General features: G+C 46.2%; 1 protein-coding gene across 1 annotated transcript in view; it reads left to right on the forward strand.

Annotated features, from left to right (window-relative positions):
- The first annotated feature begins 7,846 nt into the window (after nt 1-7,846).
- The window catches only part of CORO2A (coronin 2A), a 37,156-nt gene continuing 30,875 nt past the window's right edge, over nt 7,847-14,127 (forward strand). The window contains exon 1 of the mRNA XM_027663713.1: nt 7,847-7,927. The gene's annotated coding sequence lies outside the window, so the exon portion shown is untranslated. The remainder of the gene's footprint in view (nt 7,928-14,127) is intronic.

The following is a 14,127-nucleotide window of genomic DNA, read 5'->3' on the forward strand; positions in this document are numbered from 1 at the left end:
AGGCTCCCTCGCTCCAGGGTGAAGAAAGGTTGCTCATGGGAAGAGCGATGCTTGTCTGGCCTCTGCAGGGAAGTCCAAAGTTTGGCAACAGACCCTCCATAAGCACTTCACAGCCCTTGGGCCTCCTAAGCAATCTGGAGGCTCCCAGAGTGCTTTATGCCTATCATGAGGGGAAAAACAGGCCCAGGAAAAAAGATAAATGTCAGCTTCTGCCCCTGATGTGTAGCAGCTCCCTGCAGTGAAGAGAGCAACTCTTCAGTGAAGGCTGTGAGGGTGCTGGTGGGCAACAAGTTTGACCAGAGTCATCTGGGTAACCCTGCAGGCCAACTGCAGCCAAGGCTTCTCCACAAGACTCTAGGCAGGCAGGTTTCCCAAGGAAGCCAGTGAGATCTCCATCCTCCTTAGTCTTCCAAACTCAGCTGGGCAGCCTGAACAACACGATCTGCTTTTGTAGTGAGCTTTACTGGAGGCTGAGGTCAGAACTCAGGACCTCCAGACATGCCTTCTGGCCTGATTTGTTCATGTGATTCTATGTGTTTTGTTGTTGTAATTTATTTTTGCTTCTTTTTCTTGTCCCAGGGGAGGCTCAAGTACACATCTGGTGTCAGGTTTGCAAGTGACCACAGCAATAAAATAAAACACAGGTGGAAATTCAACCAGTACTTCATGATGTGCACTTCACAATGTTCTGGGGGATCCTACCCATGATAGTCTTGGATTCTTCACCAGAGCAGGTGACAGGAGAGTATGAGCCTCCTGGAAGCTGCCTGAAGCTGTGGTCTCTGCTAGTTTTCTCTTTGCTTTCTCAACTGCTGCTTGCCATTGCTGCTGGCTATGCTGGGATGACCCAGTTAAAAATAACCCGGCTGAGCTATTTTTGTGAGGCACATGTGCTCCCTTATCCATCTCCTTGCTGCACCAGCATGACAGAAGAGCAAACCTGTGGAGAAATACCAGCTGGTGGGGATGAGGCAATAGCATGAATGGGTATCACCATCAGGGAGTTATTATGCTGGAACTCATTTGGCATTGCTGCCTGCTTTGGGGCGTGCATTGTGGTTTCAAATTGTGACTGAATACAAACGCAGTTAGAAAGCTCATCCAGGATGGCCACTGGACTTCTGTTGTCTCAACCTTGTCTTGTGGAGAGTGGCCTTGTTTCACTCACTCCTGGCAGCCCTTGTCTGCCCCTGGACATATGTGCTTAAAATTATTTTGAGGTCCACAACACTTGGTGTATCCTCTAATGTGAACAAAATTTGCACAATGTGCATTTTGCCAAGCTTGGGGCTTTGGTATGTCTTTGGCCCTTGGTCAGCTGCCTTGGGGTCCCTCACGAGAAAGATGCTCTGAGACAGACAAGATGGTACCAGCTGTTTGTGGAGTGCAAGGCTGTAGTGGATTTCTGGAGTCTTGCTGTTCATACAGGCTGAGTCTGTATGCAATGTTTCTGTATGCAATGTTTCTGTATGCAATGTTTGCCTTCCCTGGCCCCAGCCGATAAGTGGGGGAGGCAAAAGTACTGGAATCTCCTTCTGCTTGTGGCCTAAGCAGAAGATGCCTACATCAGTGGAGGAGCCACTGTCTCACCTCTCCTGAGGCTGTGTCCACCCAGTACCTTCTGTTTGTTGTTGTAAGATTTGACTTGCTGCTAGCATGGGGGAAGGTCTGACATGTCTCCTTCCAGGGGCATGTATGAGACCTCATGTCCTGCCCTGGCTATGGTGCACCAAAAATAAGGGCAAGAGGGGCTGCTGTGGCTGCTCAGAGAAAGGTATTGACCTAGCTGTTTTGAGCATGAGGAAATCAACTCATTATTTTAATCTTGAGTGACTCCTTCACCTTCCTACTTCATGTCCTCTGTATTGTGCAATGTTTATACTACAGGCAGAGCTGTTTTTTCACAACCAGCCTTCCAGGGCACCATATTTAAGTATCATTGCTGTGCCAGAGAACTGCAAGTATTTTTGAGTATTAATTAGAGCTGGGTTTTCTGTTGGAAGATAACACAACTCTAGAATATGTTCTTTGAGATCTTGTTCACTGCTGTCATTTTGTCCCCCACCACCTCTGCAAATCCTAGTCCATTTGCACCAGCAGCATGTCCTTCCTCAGGTAGCCGGTAGCCTTCATGTTGTGCTGCTGAAATGAGGTGACAGAAGCAGTTCCTACAGCTCCTGGTGGGCTGCCAAGGAGAAGGGACCTTTGTGCTTCTGCTGAGGATCAATACTCAAACTAGCACTAGTGAGGGACAAAGTGCCTCTTTTTATCACCTGCTCTGCCTCTGAAAATACAGAGATTTGAGCATATGACTGATTCTTGGTTTGATGAAGGCTCTTTATCCATACTCCCACATTAGGGAATGGTAGAGGCTGCTTTATAGCACAGGAGAAGGATGGGGTGTGTGTGCTGTGTGGCTGGTGAGACCACCTTGTTCCTCTTTGTAAGGGCAGGCTGCAGGCTGTCAGCTGCTGATTTTGGGGAGTGGCACCTGCCTGTTTCCGAAAGCCAACTGAAATCTTAGTCCGAGCTCCCTTAATCTGAGCCCCTGAACGGTGGGTGTGGATCCTTATGGAACAAAAGACAAAGAAAGGCAATTGATAAAATCGAGGCCCATCGCAGGATGGCTGATTTAAAAGGCTGGTTCCCAGCTGACCGATTTAAAAGGCTTCCAGCTCTGGTCGCAGATAGGGTTGTTTTTCCAAGGATATGCCTCTGAGCAGCTGTAAAAAGGTCCTGCTGTCTGATAGAAAGGCGTGCTGAAAGGTTTTTATTTGCTGCTGTGGATTGATTGGAGTACAGATGCTCTGGAAGACATGCTACATTATTCATGTGGTAGATACCGTAGCTAAAAGCTAATGCACAGCCTGGAGGCTGAGAGGAGTGGTACAGTCCTTTGTGTAGTTTTGTTGATTCACTAGAGAGTCTGGACTGCTCTTAAGCTTTTTTTTTGAATACTGAGATTGATAAAGCAAATCGAGGAATGCAGATCACTTAGTTAATGGCTCTCCACCTCCTATCTTGTTTACAAACTACTCCCAGCTTTTTTTTCTTCTTCTTTTTTTTTTTTTTTTAATACATTATTCATACCAAACTGCTTGGAAGGCTGGTCCTGTTTGCAGGACTTCACCAGTAACTCAGTTTTCATGTGGCAGCAACTTAAACTGCTTCCCTGTCGAGGCTCAGGTGTCTGCAGTAGCTGTCCCACTTTGGATTCTCTATTAACTCTACATCACATCTGGTGGGGAGAAGATCTTGCTGGACTCAGCAAGGCAAACCTTGTTTCCTAAACTAACTACAGTCAGTTGCCTAGATTTGGGGACTGACTAGTTGGCACTAGTCTGGGGACTGAGTGCATAAAAACCAAGCCTGGGAACATATGTCTTTCTGCAGCTCCCTTCACTCTGTTAGCAGCTGACTGTCAAGTGCCATGGTCAAGACCGTGACCTAGTGGTTAGGTTGTCTGTCTGGGGACTCTGAACTCCAAGGACAACATCTTTGTAGGAAAGAGTTTGCTTCTCAGATCACAATTGTGGAAGAGACATACTCTCAAGGCAGGCTCCACTCACCTGCATTAGGTGGAACCAAGCCATGAACCAAGAGGTGAAAGACGCCGTATCCGTACTGTTTATTACTCTTGTAACAATAAATCTGTAGCCTCTGAGCTTGTAGTATTGTTTGAGATCACATGTGCAGATGGTATTTAAAGGTTTGGGTTGCTATATAATCATGTTGTCTGTTGACTTTGGATCCAAAGGAATTTATTGCTGGTAATTTCTCCTTGATAGTGTTATAACACAGAAGTGGAATTTGGATGACAAGGTGTGTCCAGGGGTGTGTGACCTACTCTCCTGCAGATATGCCTTGGAGAATGTCCATGGCTGGAGGCTTGGAGGGGAGCCTAACTTAAGCAATGAGCCTCACAAACCATTTGGTCTGGTAGGTTTGAGAAACAAAATGGTTTGTGCTTATTTGGCATCTGACTCAGGAGGCTGGTGTCTGGTGATGAAGTTCTGAGGGGTTCAATTTTGTCTTGAAGCAGTAGCTCAATGCAAACCGTGGTAAAAGACAGGAGACTGTTCCTAAGTGTGTGTCTTACAAATTGTAGATAACACTGACATTCCTTTGTTTGCCCTCAGGGTTGCCTTTTTGAGGGTGTACTCATATTATGTTTTGAAACTTTGGAGATGGAAGCGTGTGGGTGAGTTTTTGAAAAAAGTGCAAACTGAAAAATTTAAACCTGAGACCATAAAATTCGTGAAAAATGTAGCCTGGATGAGGGTTGGAACCAGCAAGCTGACCTGTGATATGGCTGTGGCAAATGGACACATCGGGGCAAACATAATGCCTGGTGTAGAGCAGTGAGGCCGTATGTTGTAGCTGTTGTGTGTGTACACCCATCCTCTGACTGTGCTGCTGGGTGCAGGGAAACAACTGGCCAAGGGCATGCTGGACTTAAGAGGTATATGACACATTACTTGCAAAAGTAATCGAATTGGCAGGAGTGCACAAATGTTCCAAAGAAAGTGTTCTCTGGGAGCTATTTCCTGTCCCTTTCCTGTGCAGAAAAGACAATTTCTATTTTGAAATTAAAGAGCTATGGCTGGAATAAAAGGAAGGAGAAACAAAAATGGCATTGATAGTGTTATCTGCTGAGCTGTAAAGTGTGAGCTGTAATTGCTCTCTGGATTTCTGGAGCTGTTGCTTCTTGTGTACTGCAAAGCACAGACACCTTTACTTACTTTGTTAGTGCCACTGGGTTTTCCAGGCCTATTTATGTGGGAACACATTTTCAGTTGAAGCTAAAGCCTGTAATTATATGAACATAATCACACCTTGGCATGCAGAAACTAATTCAGAAGGGGTGCTTCTCACAGGGGAAAAGATGAAGGTGCTCTTCATCCCATCTTGCCTGTAGAGAACCATAGGACCATTTGTTAGTGTGCAGAGCAAAACCCAGTGTGGACAGCCTGTCCTGCAGAGAGCTGCCAGGCTGCACAGTGCTGCAGGCCTGACTTTCCATAGTAGGAGCAGGAAGATTTTGTGGAGCCCAAAAAGGTAGGCTGTGACAAGAGGTATTCTGGCTCACTGATTTTTTATTTGGGCTCCTGTGTGTTGCTCCAGACATCCAGCCACAGGTGAGACAGGAAGACTGCTCTTGCTGTGGATAAGACTTTCTGTGAGAGATCTGCTAATGACACAGATATATGGTGTGCTGGACCTGGAGCTTAGTCTTGTGCATTGGAAAAACCTGCTTCCAAAGACCCAGGAGAACAAAAACTTGGAGATCCTGAAGAACTTGTACCCCTGGCAGGCTGTTATGAGCAACCAGCAGTCCTCCGTCCTGCATGCAGTCCAGTCTGGGGACCCCAGTGGGTATTGGGATACTGGTTGTTTAACGAGTGAGTTGACACCTAAGTGGCTTGGTGTACCCCGTGATCAGCTCAGCAGTGCAGTCCTGCCTGGCAGGGGTCACAGCTTCTAGTCACATTGGGTTCTTGGAGGGACAAATGCAGAACCCTTCCCAAACCTGGCTAAATTCTTCTGCAGCAGCAAGAAGGGATGAATGGTAATTTGGACTACAGATGTGTGAGGAGTTAGTGTGGGCTGCAGGCCACATGAAGAACTGTCTGAGATTGACTAAGCTCAAGGTTGTCTTTAAGGACTCTTCAGAGGAGGGAGATTTCTGAGCTCTAGACAGAGGGAAGCTTGAGCTTCTCTGTAAGGGTATATCAGAACAAGTGGAACACACAGGAGAAATAATGAGATGAAAGAGGCAGCAAAAGCATGGCAAAAACAACCTTGTCAACACACTGATTTCATGTTATGAAGGGTGGTGAGCCCAGTGGATGTGGGATCCTTTATCTTGGCTTTAGAAAAATGTTCAGTGTTGTCCCACACAAGGAAGATAAGGGAGGATGCACTAGATACATCTGTCTATGATGAGGTACATGTACATTTGGTGAGAGAATTATAGAGGAGAACTTATGTGACAGTTAATTATCAGAATGTGAGAATTTATTGAGAAGAGTTTTGCAGGGTTCTTCCTGACATCTGTTGCTTTTTGGTATTTTTATTAGCAATTAGGACAAAGGAATAAATAATAAGCAGGAAACCAGGAGGAGCAGGAAGCCTGCAGAATGACAGGGCTCTGGTTTGAAACTGCCTTGAAGAGCTGAAGTACTGGCATGGGAAAATTAGGATGCAGTTCAGCAGTGAGGGGTTCAGTTCTTCTGATGCTGCAGTACCATCAGACTCAGTGCAGTTCTGCAGAAAAGTGTCCAGAGGCTGCAGTTCATTCCAGGCTGAACACGACTCATTGACATGCTGTAGCAAGAAAGTGATAAATAGGAACAGGAGAGTATCTGGTAAATTATAAAAGAAGCATCTGTTCATCTGTATTACTGAAATAAATGTATGCCAGTTTTAGGTGCAGCTGCTCTGGTAAAATGCAGATGAGCCAAAGAGCTCAGAAGAAAGGAGAACAAATTCATCAGCTGTTCAGAAAAGAAGGCTGACAGGAAGAGAATGAAGTAAAAACTGGAGAAGACTGGAAAACTGGGTATAAACTTTTGTCTGAGATCTGGCTAAATAGAGTAAGAAGCAGGGACACTGACTGCACAAAAGGAGATTTAATTTTGACAGCAGGGACAAGCTACGTAATTGTAAAGGCAGCTGAGAGCTGGGATAAGTTTAGCAGGAATATGATGGTCTCTCCATTACCCGAGAATTTTAGAAGAAACATCCTTAGGGAAGAATGTAGAGAAATGAATGAGAAGAACAGCAAAAAAGATGGACTCCCAAGACCTGTGGTGATCTGCTTCTGTTCCACAAATTTATGCTTTCTGGGAGACATGTAGGCATGTAAATTGGGTAGTGAGAGTCTGTTTTGAACTTAAGCTGGCAGTACTCAAATGTAGGTATTTCCCATTTTTCACAAATCACTTACCAATTGAGGATCTTCTTGCTAAGCTCATTCTGCCTTATCACTGTGGTGAGGAACCATCATAGTACTGGAATCTGAGTTCGCAATGTCACAGTGATTTTGGGTTTTGTCAGTGCAGATTGGCTTGTGAGACCTGGTAAGAGTTTACAAAAGCCATGCTGACCCTGTGTCTTTCTCACTTTTACCTGTGTATCTATTATGTTCCACTTTTTACTACTTTGATGTTATACTTTTCCAAACCTCCCCTGAAAACCTTCTAACCTGTCTATTTCTCAGCTAGTTTTGAATGAGGGAGTTCACACTGTGGTCCAGCTATTTTTGTTGCTTTAAGTCACCTGGTTGAGTTGCTGCTTGTTTTCCTTCCCCTGAGCGTGGCCTGTCTGATGAATCCCTGGAAGGCAGTGTTGTGTAATGGAAACATCTCCCATCTTCTTCACACTGACTGTACACACAAAGTTCTGGTCTACTTTCACTGTATCCGCTCAGGATGCTCTCCCTAGAGATCACTGTGCAGATTTCACAGGGTCAGAGTGTGGCGGAGGGTGAAGGCGCCTCTGGACATCACCTAGTCCAACTGCTCAAAGCAGGTTCAAGGCCTTGTTTGGTTGTGTTTTGAGTATCTCTGAGGATAGAGACTCCACACCCTTTCTCAGTGACCTGTGCCTGACAGAGGCACAATGTTTGACCACTCCCACAGCCAGTAAGTTCCTTCTTACAGTTAACGGGCTGATTAAGCTCAGGCTGACAGGCCTGTGGTTCCCCAGATCCTCTGTCTTGCCCTTTTTGAAGATAAGGGTGACATTTGCGTTCTTACAGTCCTCAGGGACATCGCCCCATTGCCATGAGCTTTCAAAGAAAACCAAGAATGACCTTGCAACAACACAGGTCATCTTCCTTGCGTCCTGTGGGTCCATTGTCAGGCCTTTGTGCATGTCCACAGTCTGTTTAAATGTTCCCTGACCTGATCCTCCGCCACCAAGGGTAAGTCTTCCTTGTTTTGGGCTTTCTATATCTCTCAGGGACCGAGAGTGCCTGAAGGCTGATCTTAGCTGTAAAGAGTGAGGTGAAGAAGGCATTCCGTGGCTCAGTCTTTCCAGTGTCCTTTCTCACCAACTCTGCAATCCTTGCTGGTTCTTCTATTGCTTCTTTGCAAGAAAACTTCCTCGTTTGTGCTTGCAACTTCTTCTTGAGAAAAAACGCAGTTGCAGTTAATATTTAGGCTTTTTACCTTCTCTAAGCAAAATTAAAGATTTACATTTCCTTTAAGAAAGGAGCTGAAATGCTGGAGGTCTGTTGTGACACCTGCATCTTCCTGGTGCACCAGCAAGCAGCCTCCTAGGTACCAGAAGACAGGAAGGTGGCCTGGGCACTACCACTACCAGATGCTGGTGGTTGTGGGGACAGATAAACTGTTAAATGCTCATCTCCAAGATCAGTTCTTAGCAATATTTCCTCCATAGGGACAGCAGTGTATTTCATACAGCCTTACCCAAAAGCTTTCACAACCCAAGGCAAGGAATGCTTAAAATGAGAAGGAACAGCATGACCCTTTCAACACAAAGCTTGGATGGCTGTATTGAGGGTTTGGCTCTGATTTATTGATGTACATTCTCTTGGGAAGATCTTGTTATAAATGAGGTGTCACGCACAGGACAGGGACAAGAGAGAGGAGCATTTGCCTTTATGATAGAGACCTTCCTCCTGGGGAAGCAAGAGCTGCTAATAGGATGGGATGAGGGTAGTCCCAGTCCAGTGGAGCAAAAGGACATATTGGCAAAACCTCCACCTACTCCTCCAACAGTCTGGCAGCATGGTAATTCCCTTGGTGTTTTGAGAGATCCCCTCTAGTTTCCTTGCAGGCTGAAAACCAGGGGCTGCCTCTCCATCTGCCTAGTGGTGCGTAGGACTCATTATTTATGAATATATATAATTAGTGACTCTGTCATTAAGAGACTCGCAAGCCCAACCCTGCTGGCTTCCCTCTGGCTGCTGGTGAGTCCTCTCTGGAAGCAAAAGGCAGGTGTCTCTGAAAGTACTCCCTGCTCTGCTGGTTCTCCAGGCCATGCCTGGAGAGCGTGGGCAGAAGTCTCTGGGGGTAGGTCAGTCTAATGAGGGTGGTACAGCGTAGAAGGGGAGGGAGGGACTCTCCCTCCTGGAAGTTTGCAAGGCACAACTGGAGAAAGCTGCAGCTGTACTGATATGTCATTTAGGATGGCCGTTCTCTGAGCCAGAGAATTGTTCACTAAACTTTGTGATAAAACTGTCCCTTACTGCTGCTTCAGATAAGAGGGAAAAGAGGAGGGTGGGAACAGGATGAGGTCTGGTGACATCACCTGGGATTAGTATTTGTGTGGGGTAGAGCAAATGATGAGTGGACTGTGCTCCAATGGGCTGACTGCTCATGCCTGAGCCTGGTCCATATTAGCATGAGAGTCTGTCTTGTCTTCCAAAACCCTTTTGGAATGAGTGTGTGCTACTTGCAGAAAACGGTGTCTTACTACAATAATTTAGCAAGAGGGACATGTTTGCCCGGTCTGCCATTTCTAATGAAGCCATTGCCTTGAAAGCTGGTGGCAAAAGAGGACATATGGGATGGGATATTGAAACCCAGCACTGAGTTTGTGCTAAAAAGTGGCACCTACAGACTAGCATCACAAGTAGACACTTTTCTTGCTGCTGGCTTGCTTTGTGATCATTGCGCTCCTATTAGGGTTCCAGCCAACAGCCTTTTCTCTGCATAAGGCAAGAAGAAAGGGTGAGAAATGCATTTAGAGCGGTGTGAGGTTGAAAGTTTTAAAGCTGTCTGGAAGCGAGAAGTTCCTGTGCACACTGTTTTTTCAATGACTGTCTCTTTGAATGCTCTTGCTTAACCTCAGGGGCAGGTTTGCAGTACCAGGTCTCAGGGAGAGAGATCTTTGCCCTGTACAAGAAGCATTAGTGGCATTATTCAGAGTAAATAGAGTTATGTGATGTATTTGTGTTTGCCAAATTTGTGTGTCCCGATCTAGCCGTGTGGTTCTGCGACTTAGCTGGCTTGGTTAATTAGTCAACTGCTAAAAGCAGCTGTTTCCCGGTAAAGGTGATTGTATGTGAGCCTTGCTGGTGTGTTGCATCCAGGTGATAGATGTCATCTGCAAGGGGTGCAAGAAACATTCACCTTGTTGGCCTGTTGTATGTACTGCATTGCTTCCCAGCTGTGCCTTGGTGCTGGCTAGGTAAGAGCGGAAAGTTTTGGAGCAGCCTGCTTAGCAGATGTTCTGCTGCAGAGCTTCATCGGGAAGCAAGATGCAGCAAGAATTACACCTCTCTGATGAGAAGAGGGGCCAACAGTCTCCTTAAAGCAGAGACACTGAAACCAAGACTCCAACCCTGAGTGAAGAATGCACAAGCCTGGTCTGGGAGCAGGCAGCAGATGCATTTCTGCTTCAACATAAATCTATTGTGGGCACAGCTGAGTGAGGAGAGGGGAAGAATTTTTTTATGGAGCTCTCTCGTACAGCCTGCTTCGTATGGAGCCATGTCATGAAATTTACAGTGCACGTAGCTGGTTCTCGGGCAGAAAACCAGCAGTATTTCATGATACATTAGCTGCCTTATTTAAAATCGTGTCTTCCTTTGTACAAGTCCTGGGGTATTGGGAATGGGAATGTATCCTCTGTTTCCAGTACACAGTTTGGTGTTCAGTGTAAGGCAATAATGAAGCTGACTTCATGTATGTCAGCTTCTGGATCTAAACATTATCTAATTGCCATTAGCAGAGACAAGATAGCTGAAAGAGCTTCTTGGGTCTCTTAGAATGTATCTTCTTACTTTTTGGCATCAAGTTACATTATTCGCTTTTGGATGGGGAGGGATGAATTTTGAGAGAATAAGCGGTGTGAAAGAAAAGTGGAGGAGAGGAGGGAGATTTTATCAGGGCAGGAGAAGGATAAGATGAATGAAACTGATTTCAAGACAGTAGGAGATAAGGGACCAGAGGAAATAATGGATCTAGGCAGATTTCGGGAAGGACACTGATTCTTACTTTGGTTTGATTTTATTACTTGGAACCGAGTTCATGTAAAGGTTTTATTTCATGGGCTGCTGATAGAGGGCTGAGAAGAGGCTGAGTGTCTTCTGAGGAGCTTTCTAGTTGCACATCCTGTGCCACTTATCATCTGCTATTTTACATGGGATTTAAAGTTTGAATCTCTTGTGGCACTCTCCTTGGATACTTGCAAACAGTGTTCTCAAGAGCCTTGCAAGGCTGCCCTATGGGTTTTTTGGCCATAGAAACATCACTTAAAATGGTATGGTTGAAAGGGAAAAGGCATTACCTGTGCAATATAAGTTTAGCATTCCAAAAGAGAAAGTAAAAAGGGAAATGGAAAGCTTTAATGGCATATCAGATTGAAATGTTCATTGTAACTTTCAAATTCCCCTTATTAGCATTCACCTTCCTTCCTTTTGTCTTTTTTGACCCTGTGTGCAATAGAAGGAATGAGGGGTAAGTGTATTTTTTCTCTGTTGGTCCCTCTCCTTTTCAAATTATCGCTAACTTTCAAGAGATTGAAACCTCAGAGAAGTCCTTCAGAACTGTAAATTCTCTTGATTCCCTGGCAGTAAGGACACAGGAGGAAGAGAGTCCCAACTTGTCAGGATCACCTGAACAGCTGAAGTGCTTTTCAGGGTCTCAGGTGAGAGGTAGAGGCAGAGTTTCGAAACCTGCCTATGAACAATAGAAAACAGTACTTAAATGTGTTTTGGCAGACTATCACGTTACATGCTTTCCCCAGGAGTGCACTGGCACTAGGTCTTCAGGTGTATGGCAGGATTTCAGCCTGTGTCTCCTGATGCCAGGGCAGCTTTTTTTGCGGGAATGTAACACAGGCCTTGTGGAGAACAGGTCTTAAAGAGAAGGGAGGCTTCATGTACAAAACTAGGGGAGCGTGAAGCAAACATAACCATTATTAATTCACTGGTACGTGTTTCTGCCTTGCTCAGAGGTGTGCAGCAGAAGAAAACAGAGAACAAGTGTTTGGCAAGGGACATGTACTTCCACTCAATGGATGCACGCAATGCACCATTGTGCACTATGAACTGGAAGGCTCTCAGCCCAGGCATGGGGTGTTCTAAGCAGTGTGGGCATCCTATTGTGTGTTTGGATGGGGAAAGGATGCAGGTTTGTCTCTTCAGGAGATGCTGTGCCGGATCCTGCTCTCCAGAAGAGCTTTGTCTGTCCTTCTATCACTGCAATAGGCCTGATATCAGGACCAGAGACAGGCAGTCTGTCACCCCCTTGCTTACCTGAAAGCAGACAGAGCTGGAGAGCTTTCTGTTAGAACTTACAAACTTACTTGGCCTTCTGCATTGGCTTAATTGAGTGATACTTCTCAACCTTTATGTGCCCTGCTTCCATGGTAAGACTGTAATACAATCTTGTGAGAGACCCTTCATCTAATGTGATGTTTTACCGGCAGTGATCTTGTGCTTGCACGGGAGTAGTCTGAATGAAGCTTGTCAAAAAGTCTTTGAATAAAGGTGATCTTATAGCTGGTGGAGTAGGATGCCTGTTTCTGTCACTGGAGTCAGCTGCGAGCCTCCTCCCTATACAGCCTTGAATGAGTGAAATGTTGTTAAGTGTTGCCATGGGGGACAGAAAGGGTCAAGGACTTGTGCCTCGATGGATGCATGTTGGGTGGATGCATGCTGGGTGCTGCCAGGCCTCTGGATGCACTGTGCAACAGGTGGAGCTGGAGAGGGGAGTGTAATTAATCTCTGCAGCCTGGTCCCACAGGAGATGGGTATTGGGATGGGCAGGGGCAGCCTGGGCACAGAGAACCAACCAGCTGTCTCTGCAAACAGGGAGGTGATTTCCAACCTTGTTAGCCTGAAAAACTTTCTGGTGCCAGAGACCTCAGATACCTTTCTGAGGGTGGTGGCCTAGCCAAGAGGAGAAATTTCTTGTGCCCACTTGTTCAGCTCCTATGAGTTTTCCAGATGGTGTTTTGTGTCACTGTGAATGCTTTTGTGCACCCATTTCCTTCCTTTATGATTATGTACTGTGATTTCTGTTTTTGAAGGTGCCACCCCTTTTGCTCACCATCACTTTCAAGCCTGCATCTCGATGGGGTGGTCTTGTCCCTCTACACATGCTGTTTGCAGTCCCATAGAGATGCTGAGTTTAACTTCAGGAAAATAGGGCCTACTTGTTCTAACAATGCAGTCAAGAAGTTTTCTGATGAAATTCTGCATTAAACAAATGAACTGAAATTAAACTTTTGGCTTTCATCTACCATTATACCACTCCTAATAGTAACCCTGAACAGTGACACCTTTGAAAGGATCTATTCTGGCCAGTTAATGGTGGGAATGATGGCCATTGCTAAACAGCTTGACTTACAGTGCAGTTCTTGGTACCTCCTGCAAGGAGGACCCCGGAAACTACAGGCCTGTCAGCCTGACCTCAGTGCCTGGCAAGGTTATGGTGCAGATCATCCTCAGTGTAATCACACAGCACCTACAGGATGGACAAGGGATCAGACCCAGCCAGCACTGGTTTAGGAAGGGCAGGTCCTGTCTGACCAACCTGATCTCCTTTTATGATCAGGTGACCCACCTGGTGGATGAGGGGAAGGCTGTGGATGTGTCTACCTGGACTTCAGCAAAGCCTTTGACACCGTCTCCCACAGCATACTCCTGGAAAAGCTGGCAGCCCATGGCTTGGACAGGGGCACTCTGTGCTGGGTTAGGAACCGGCTGGAGGGCCGGGCCCAGAGAGTGGTGGGGAACAGTGCTGCATTCAGTTGGGATCCAGTGACTAGTGGTGTCCCCAGGGATCAGTGTTGGGCCCAGTTCTGTTTAATATCTTTATTGATGGTCTGGATGAGAGGATTGAGTGTACCATCAGCAAATTTGCAGGTTACACCAAGTTGGCGGAGCGTGTTGATCAGCTGGAAGGCAGGAGGGCTCTGCAGAGGGACCTGGACAGGCTGGAGAGTTGGGCTGATTCCAACGGGATGAGGTTCAACAAGGCCAAGTGCCGGGTCCTGCACTTTGGCCACAACAACCCCCTGCAGCGCTACAGGCTGGGCACAGAGTGGCTGGAGAGCAGCCAGGCAGAAAGAGACATGGGAGTCTGGATTGACAGGAAGCTGAACATGAGCCAGAGTGTGTCCAGGTGGCCAAGAAGGCCAATGGCA

Source organism: Corapipo altera, unplaced genomic scaffold (genome assembly GCF_003945725.1).
Source record: "Corapipo altera isolate COAL_440 unplaced genomic scaffold, ASM394572v1 61129, whole genome shotgun sequence".
Taxonomy (NCBI): domain Eukaryota; kingdom Metazoa; phylum Chordata; class Aves; order Passeriformes; family Pipridae; genus Corapipo; species Corapipo altera.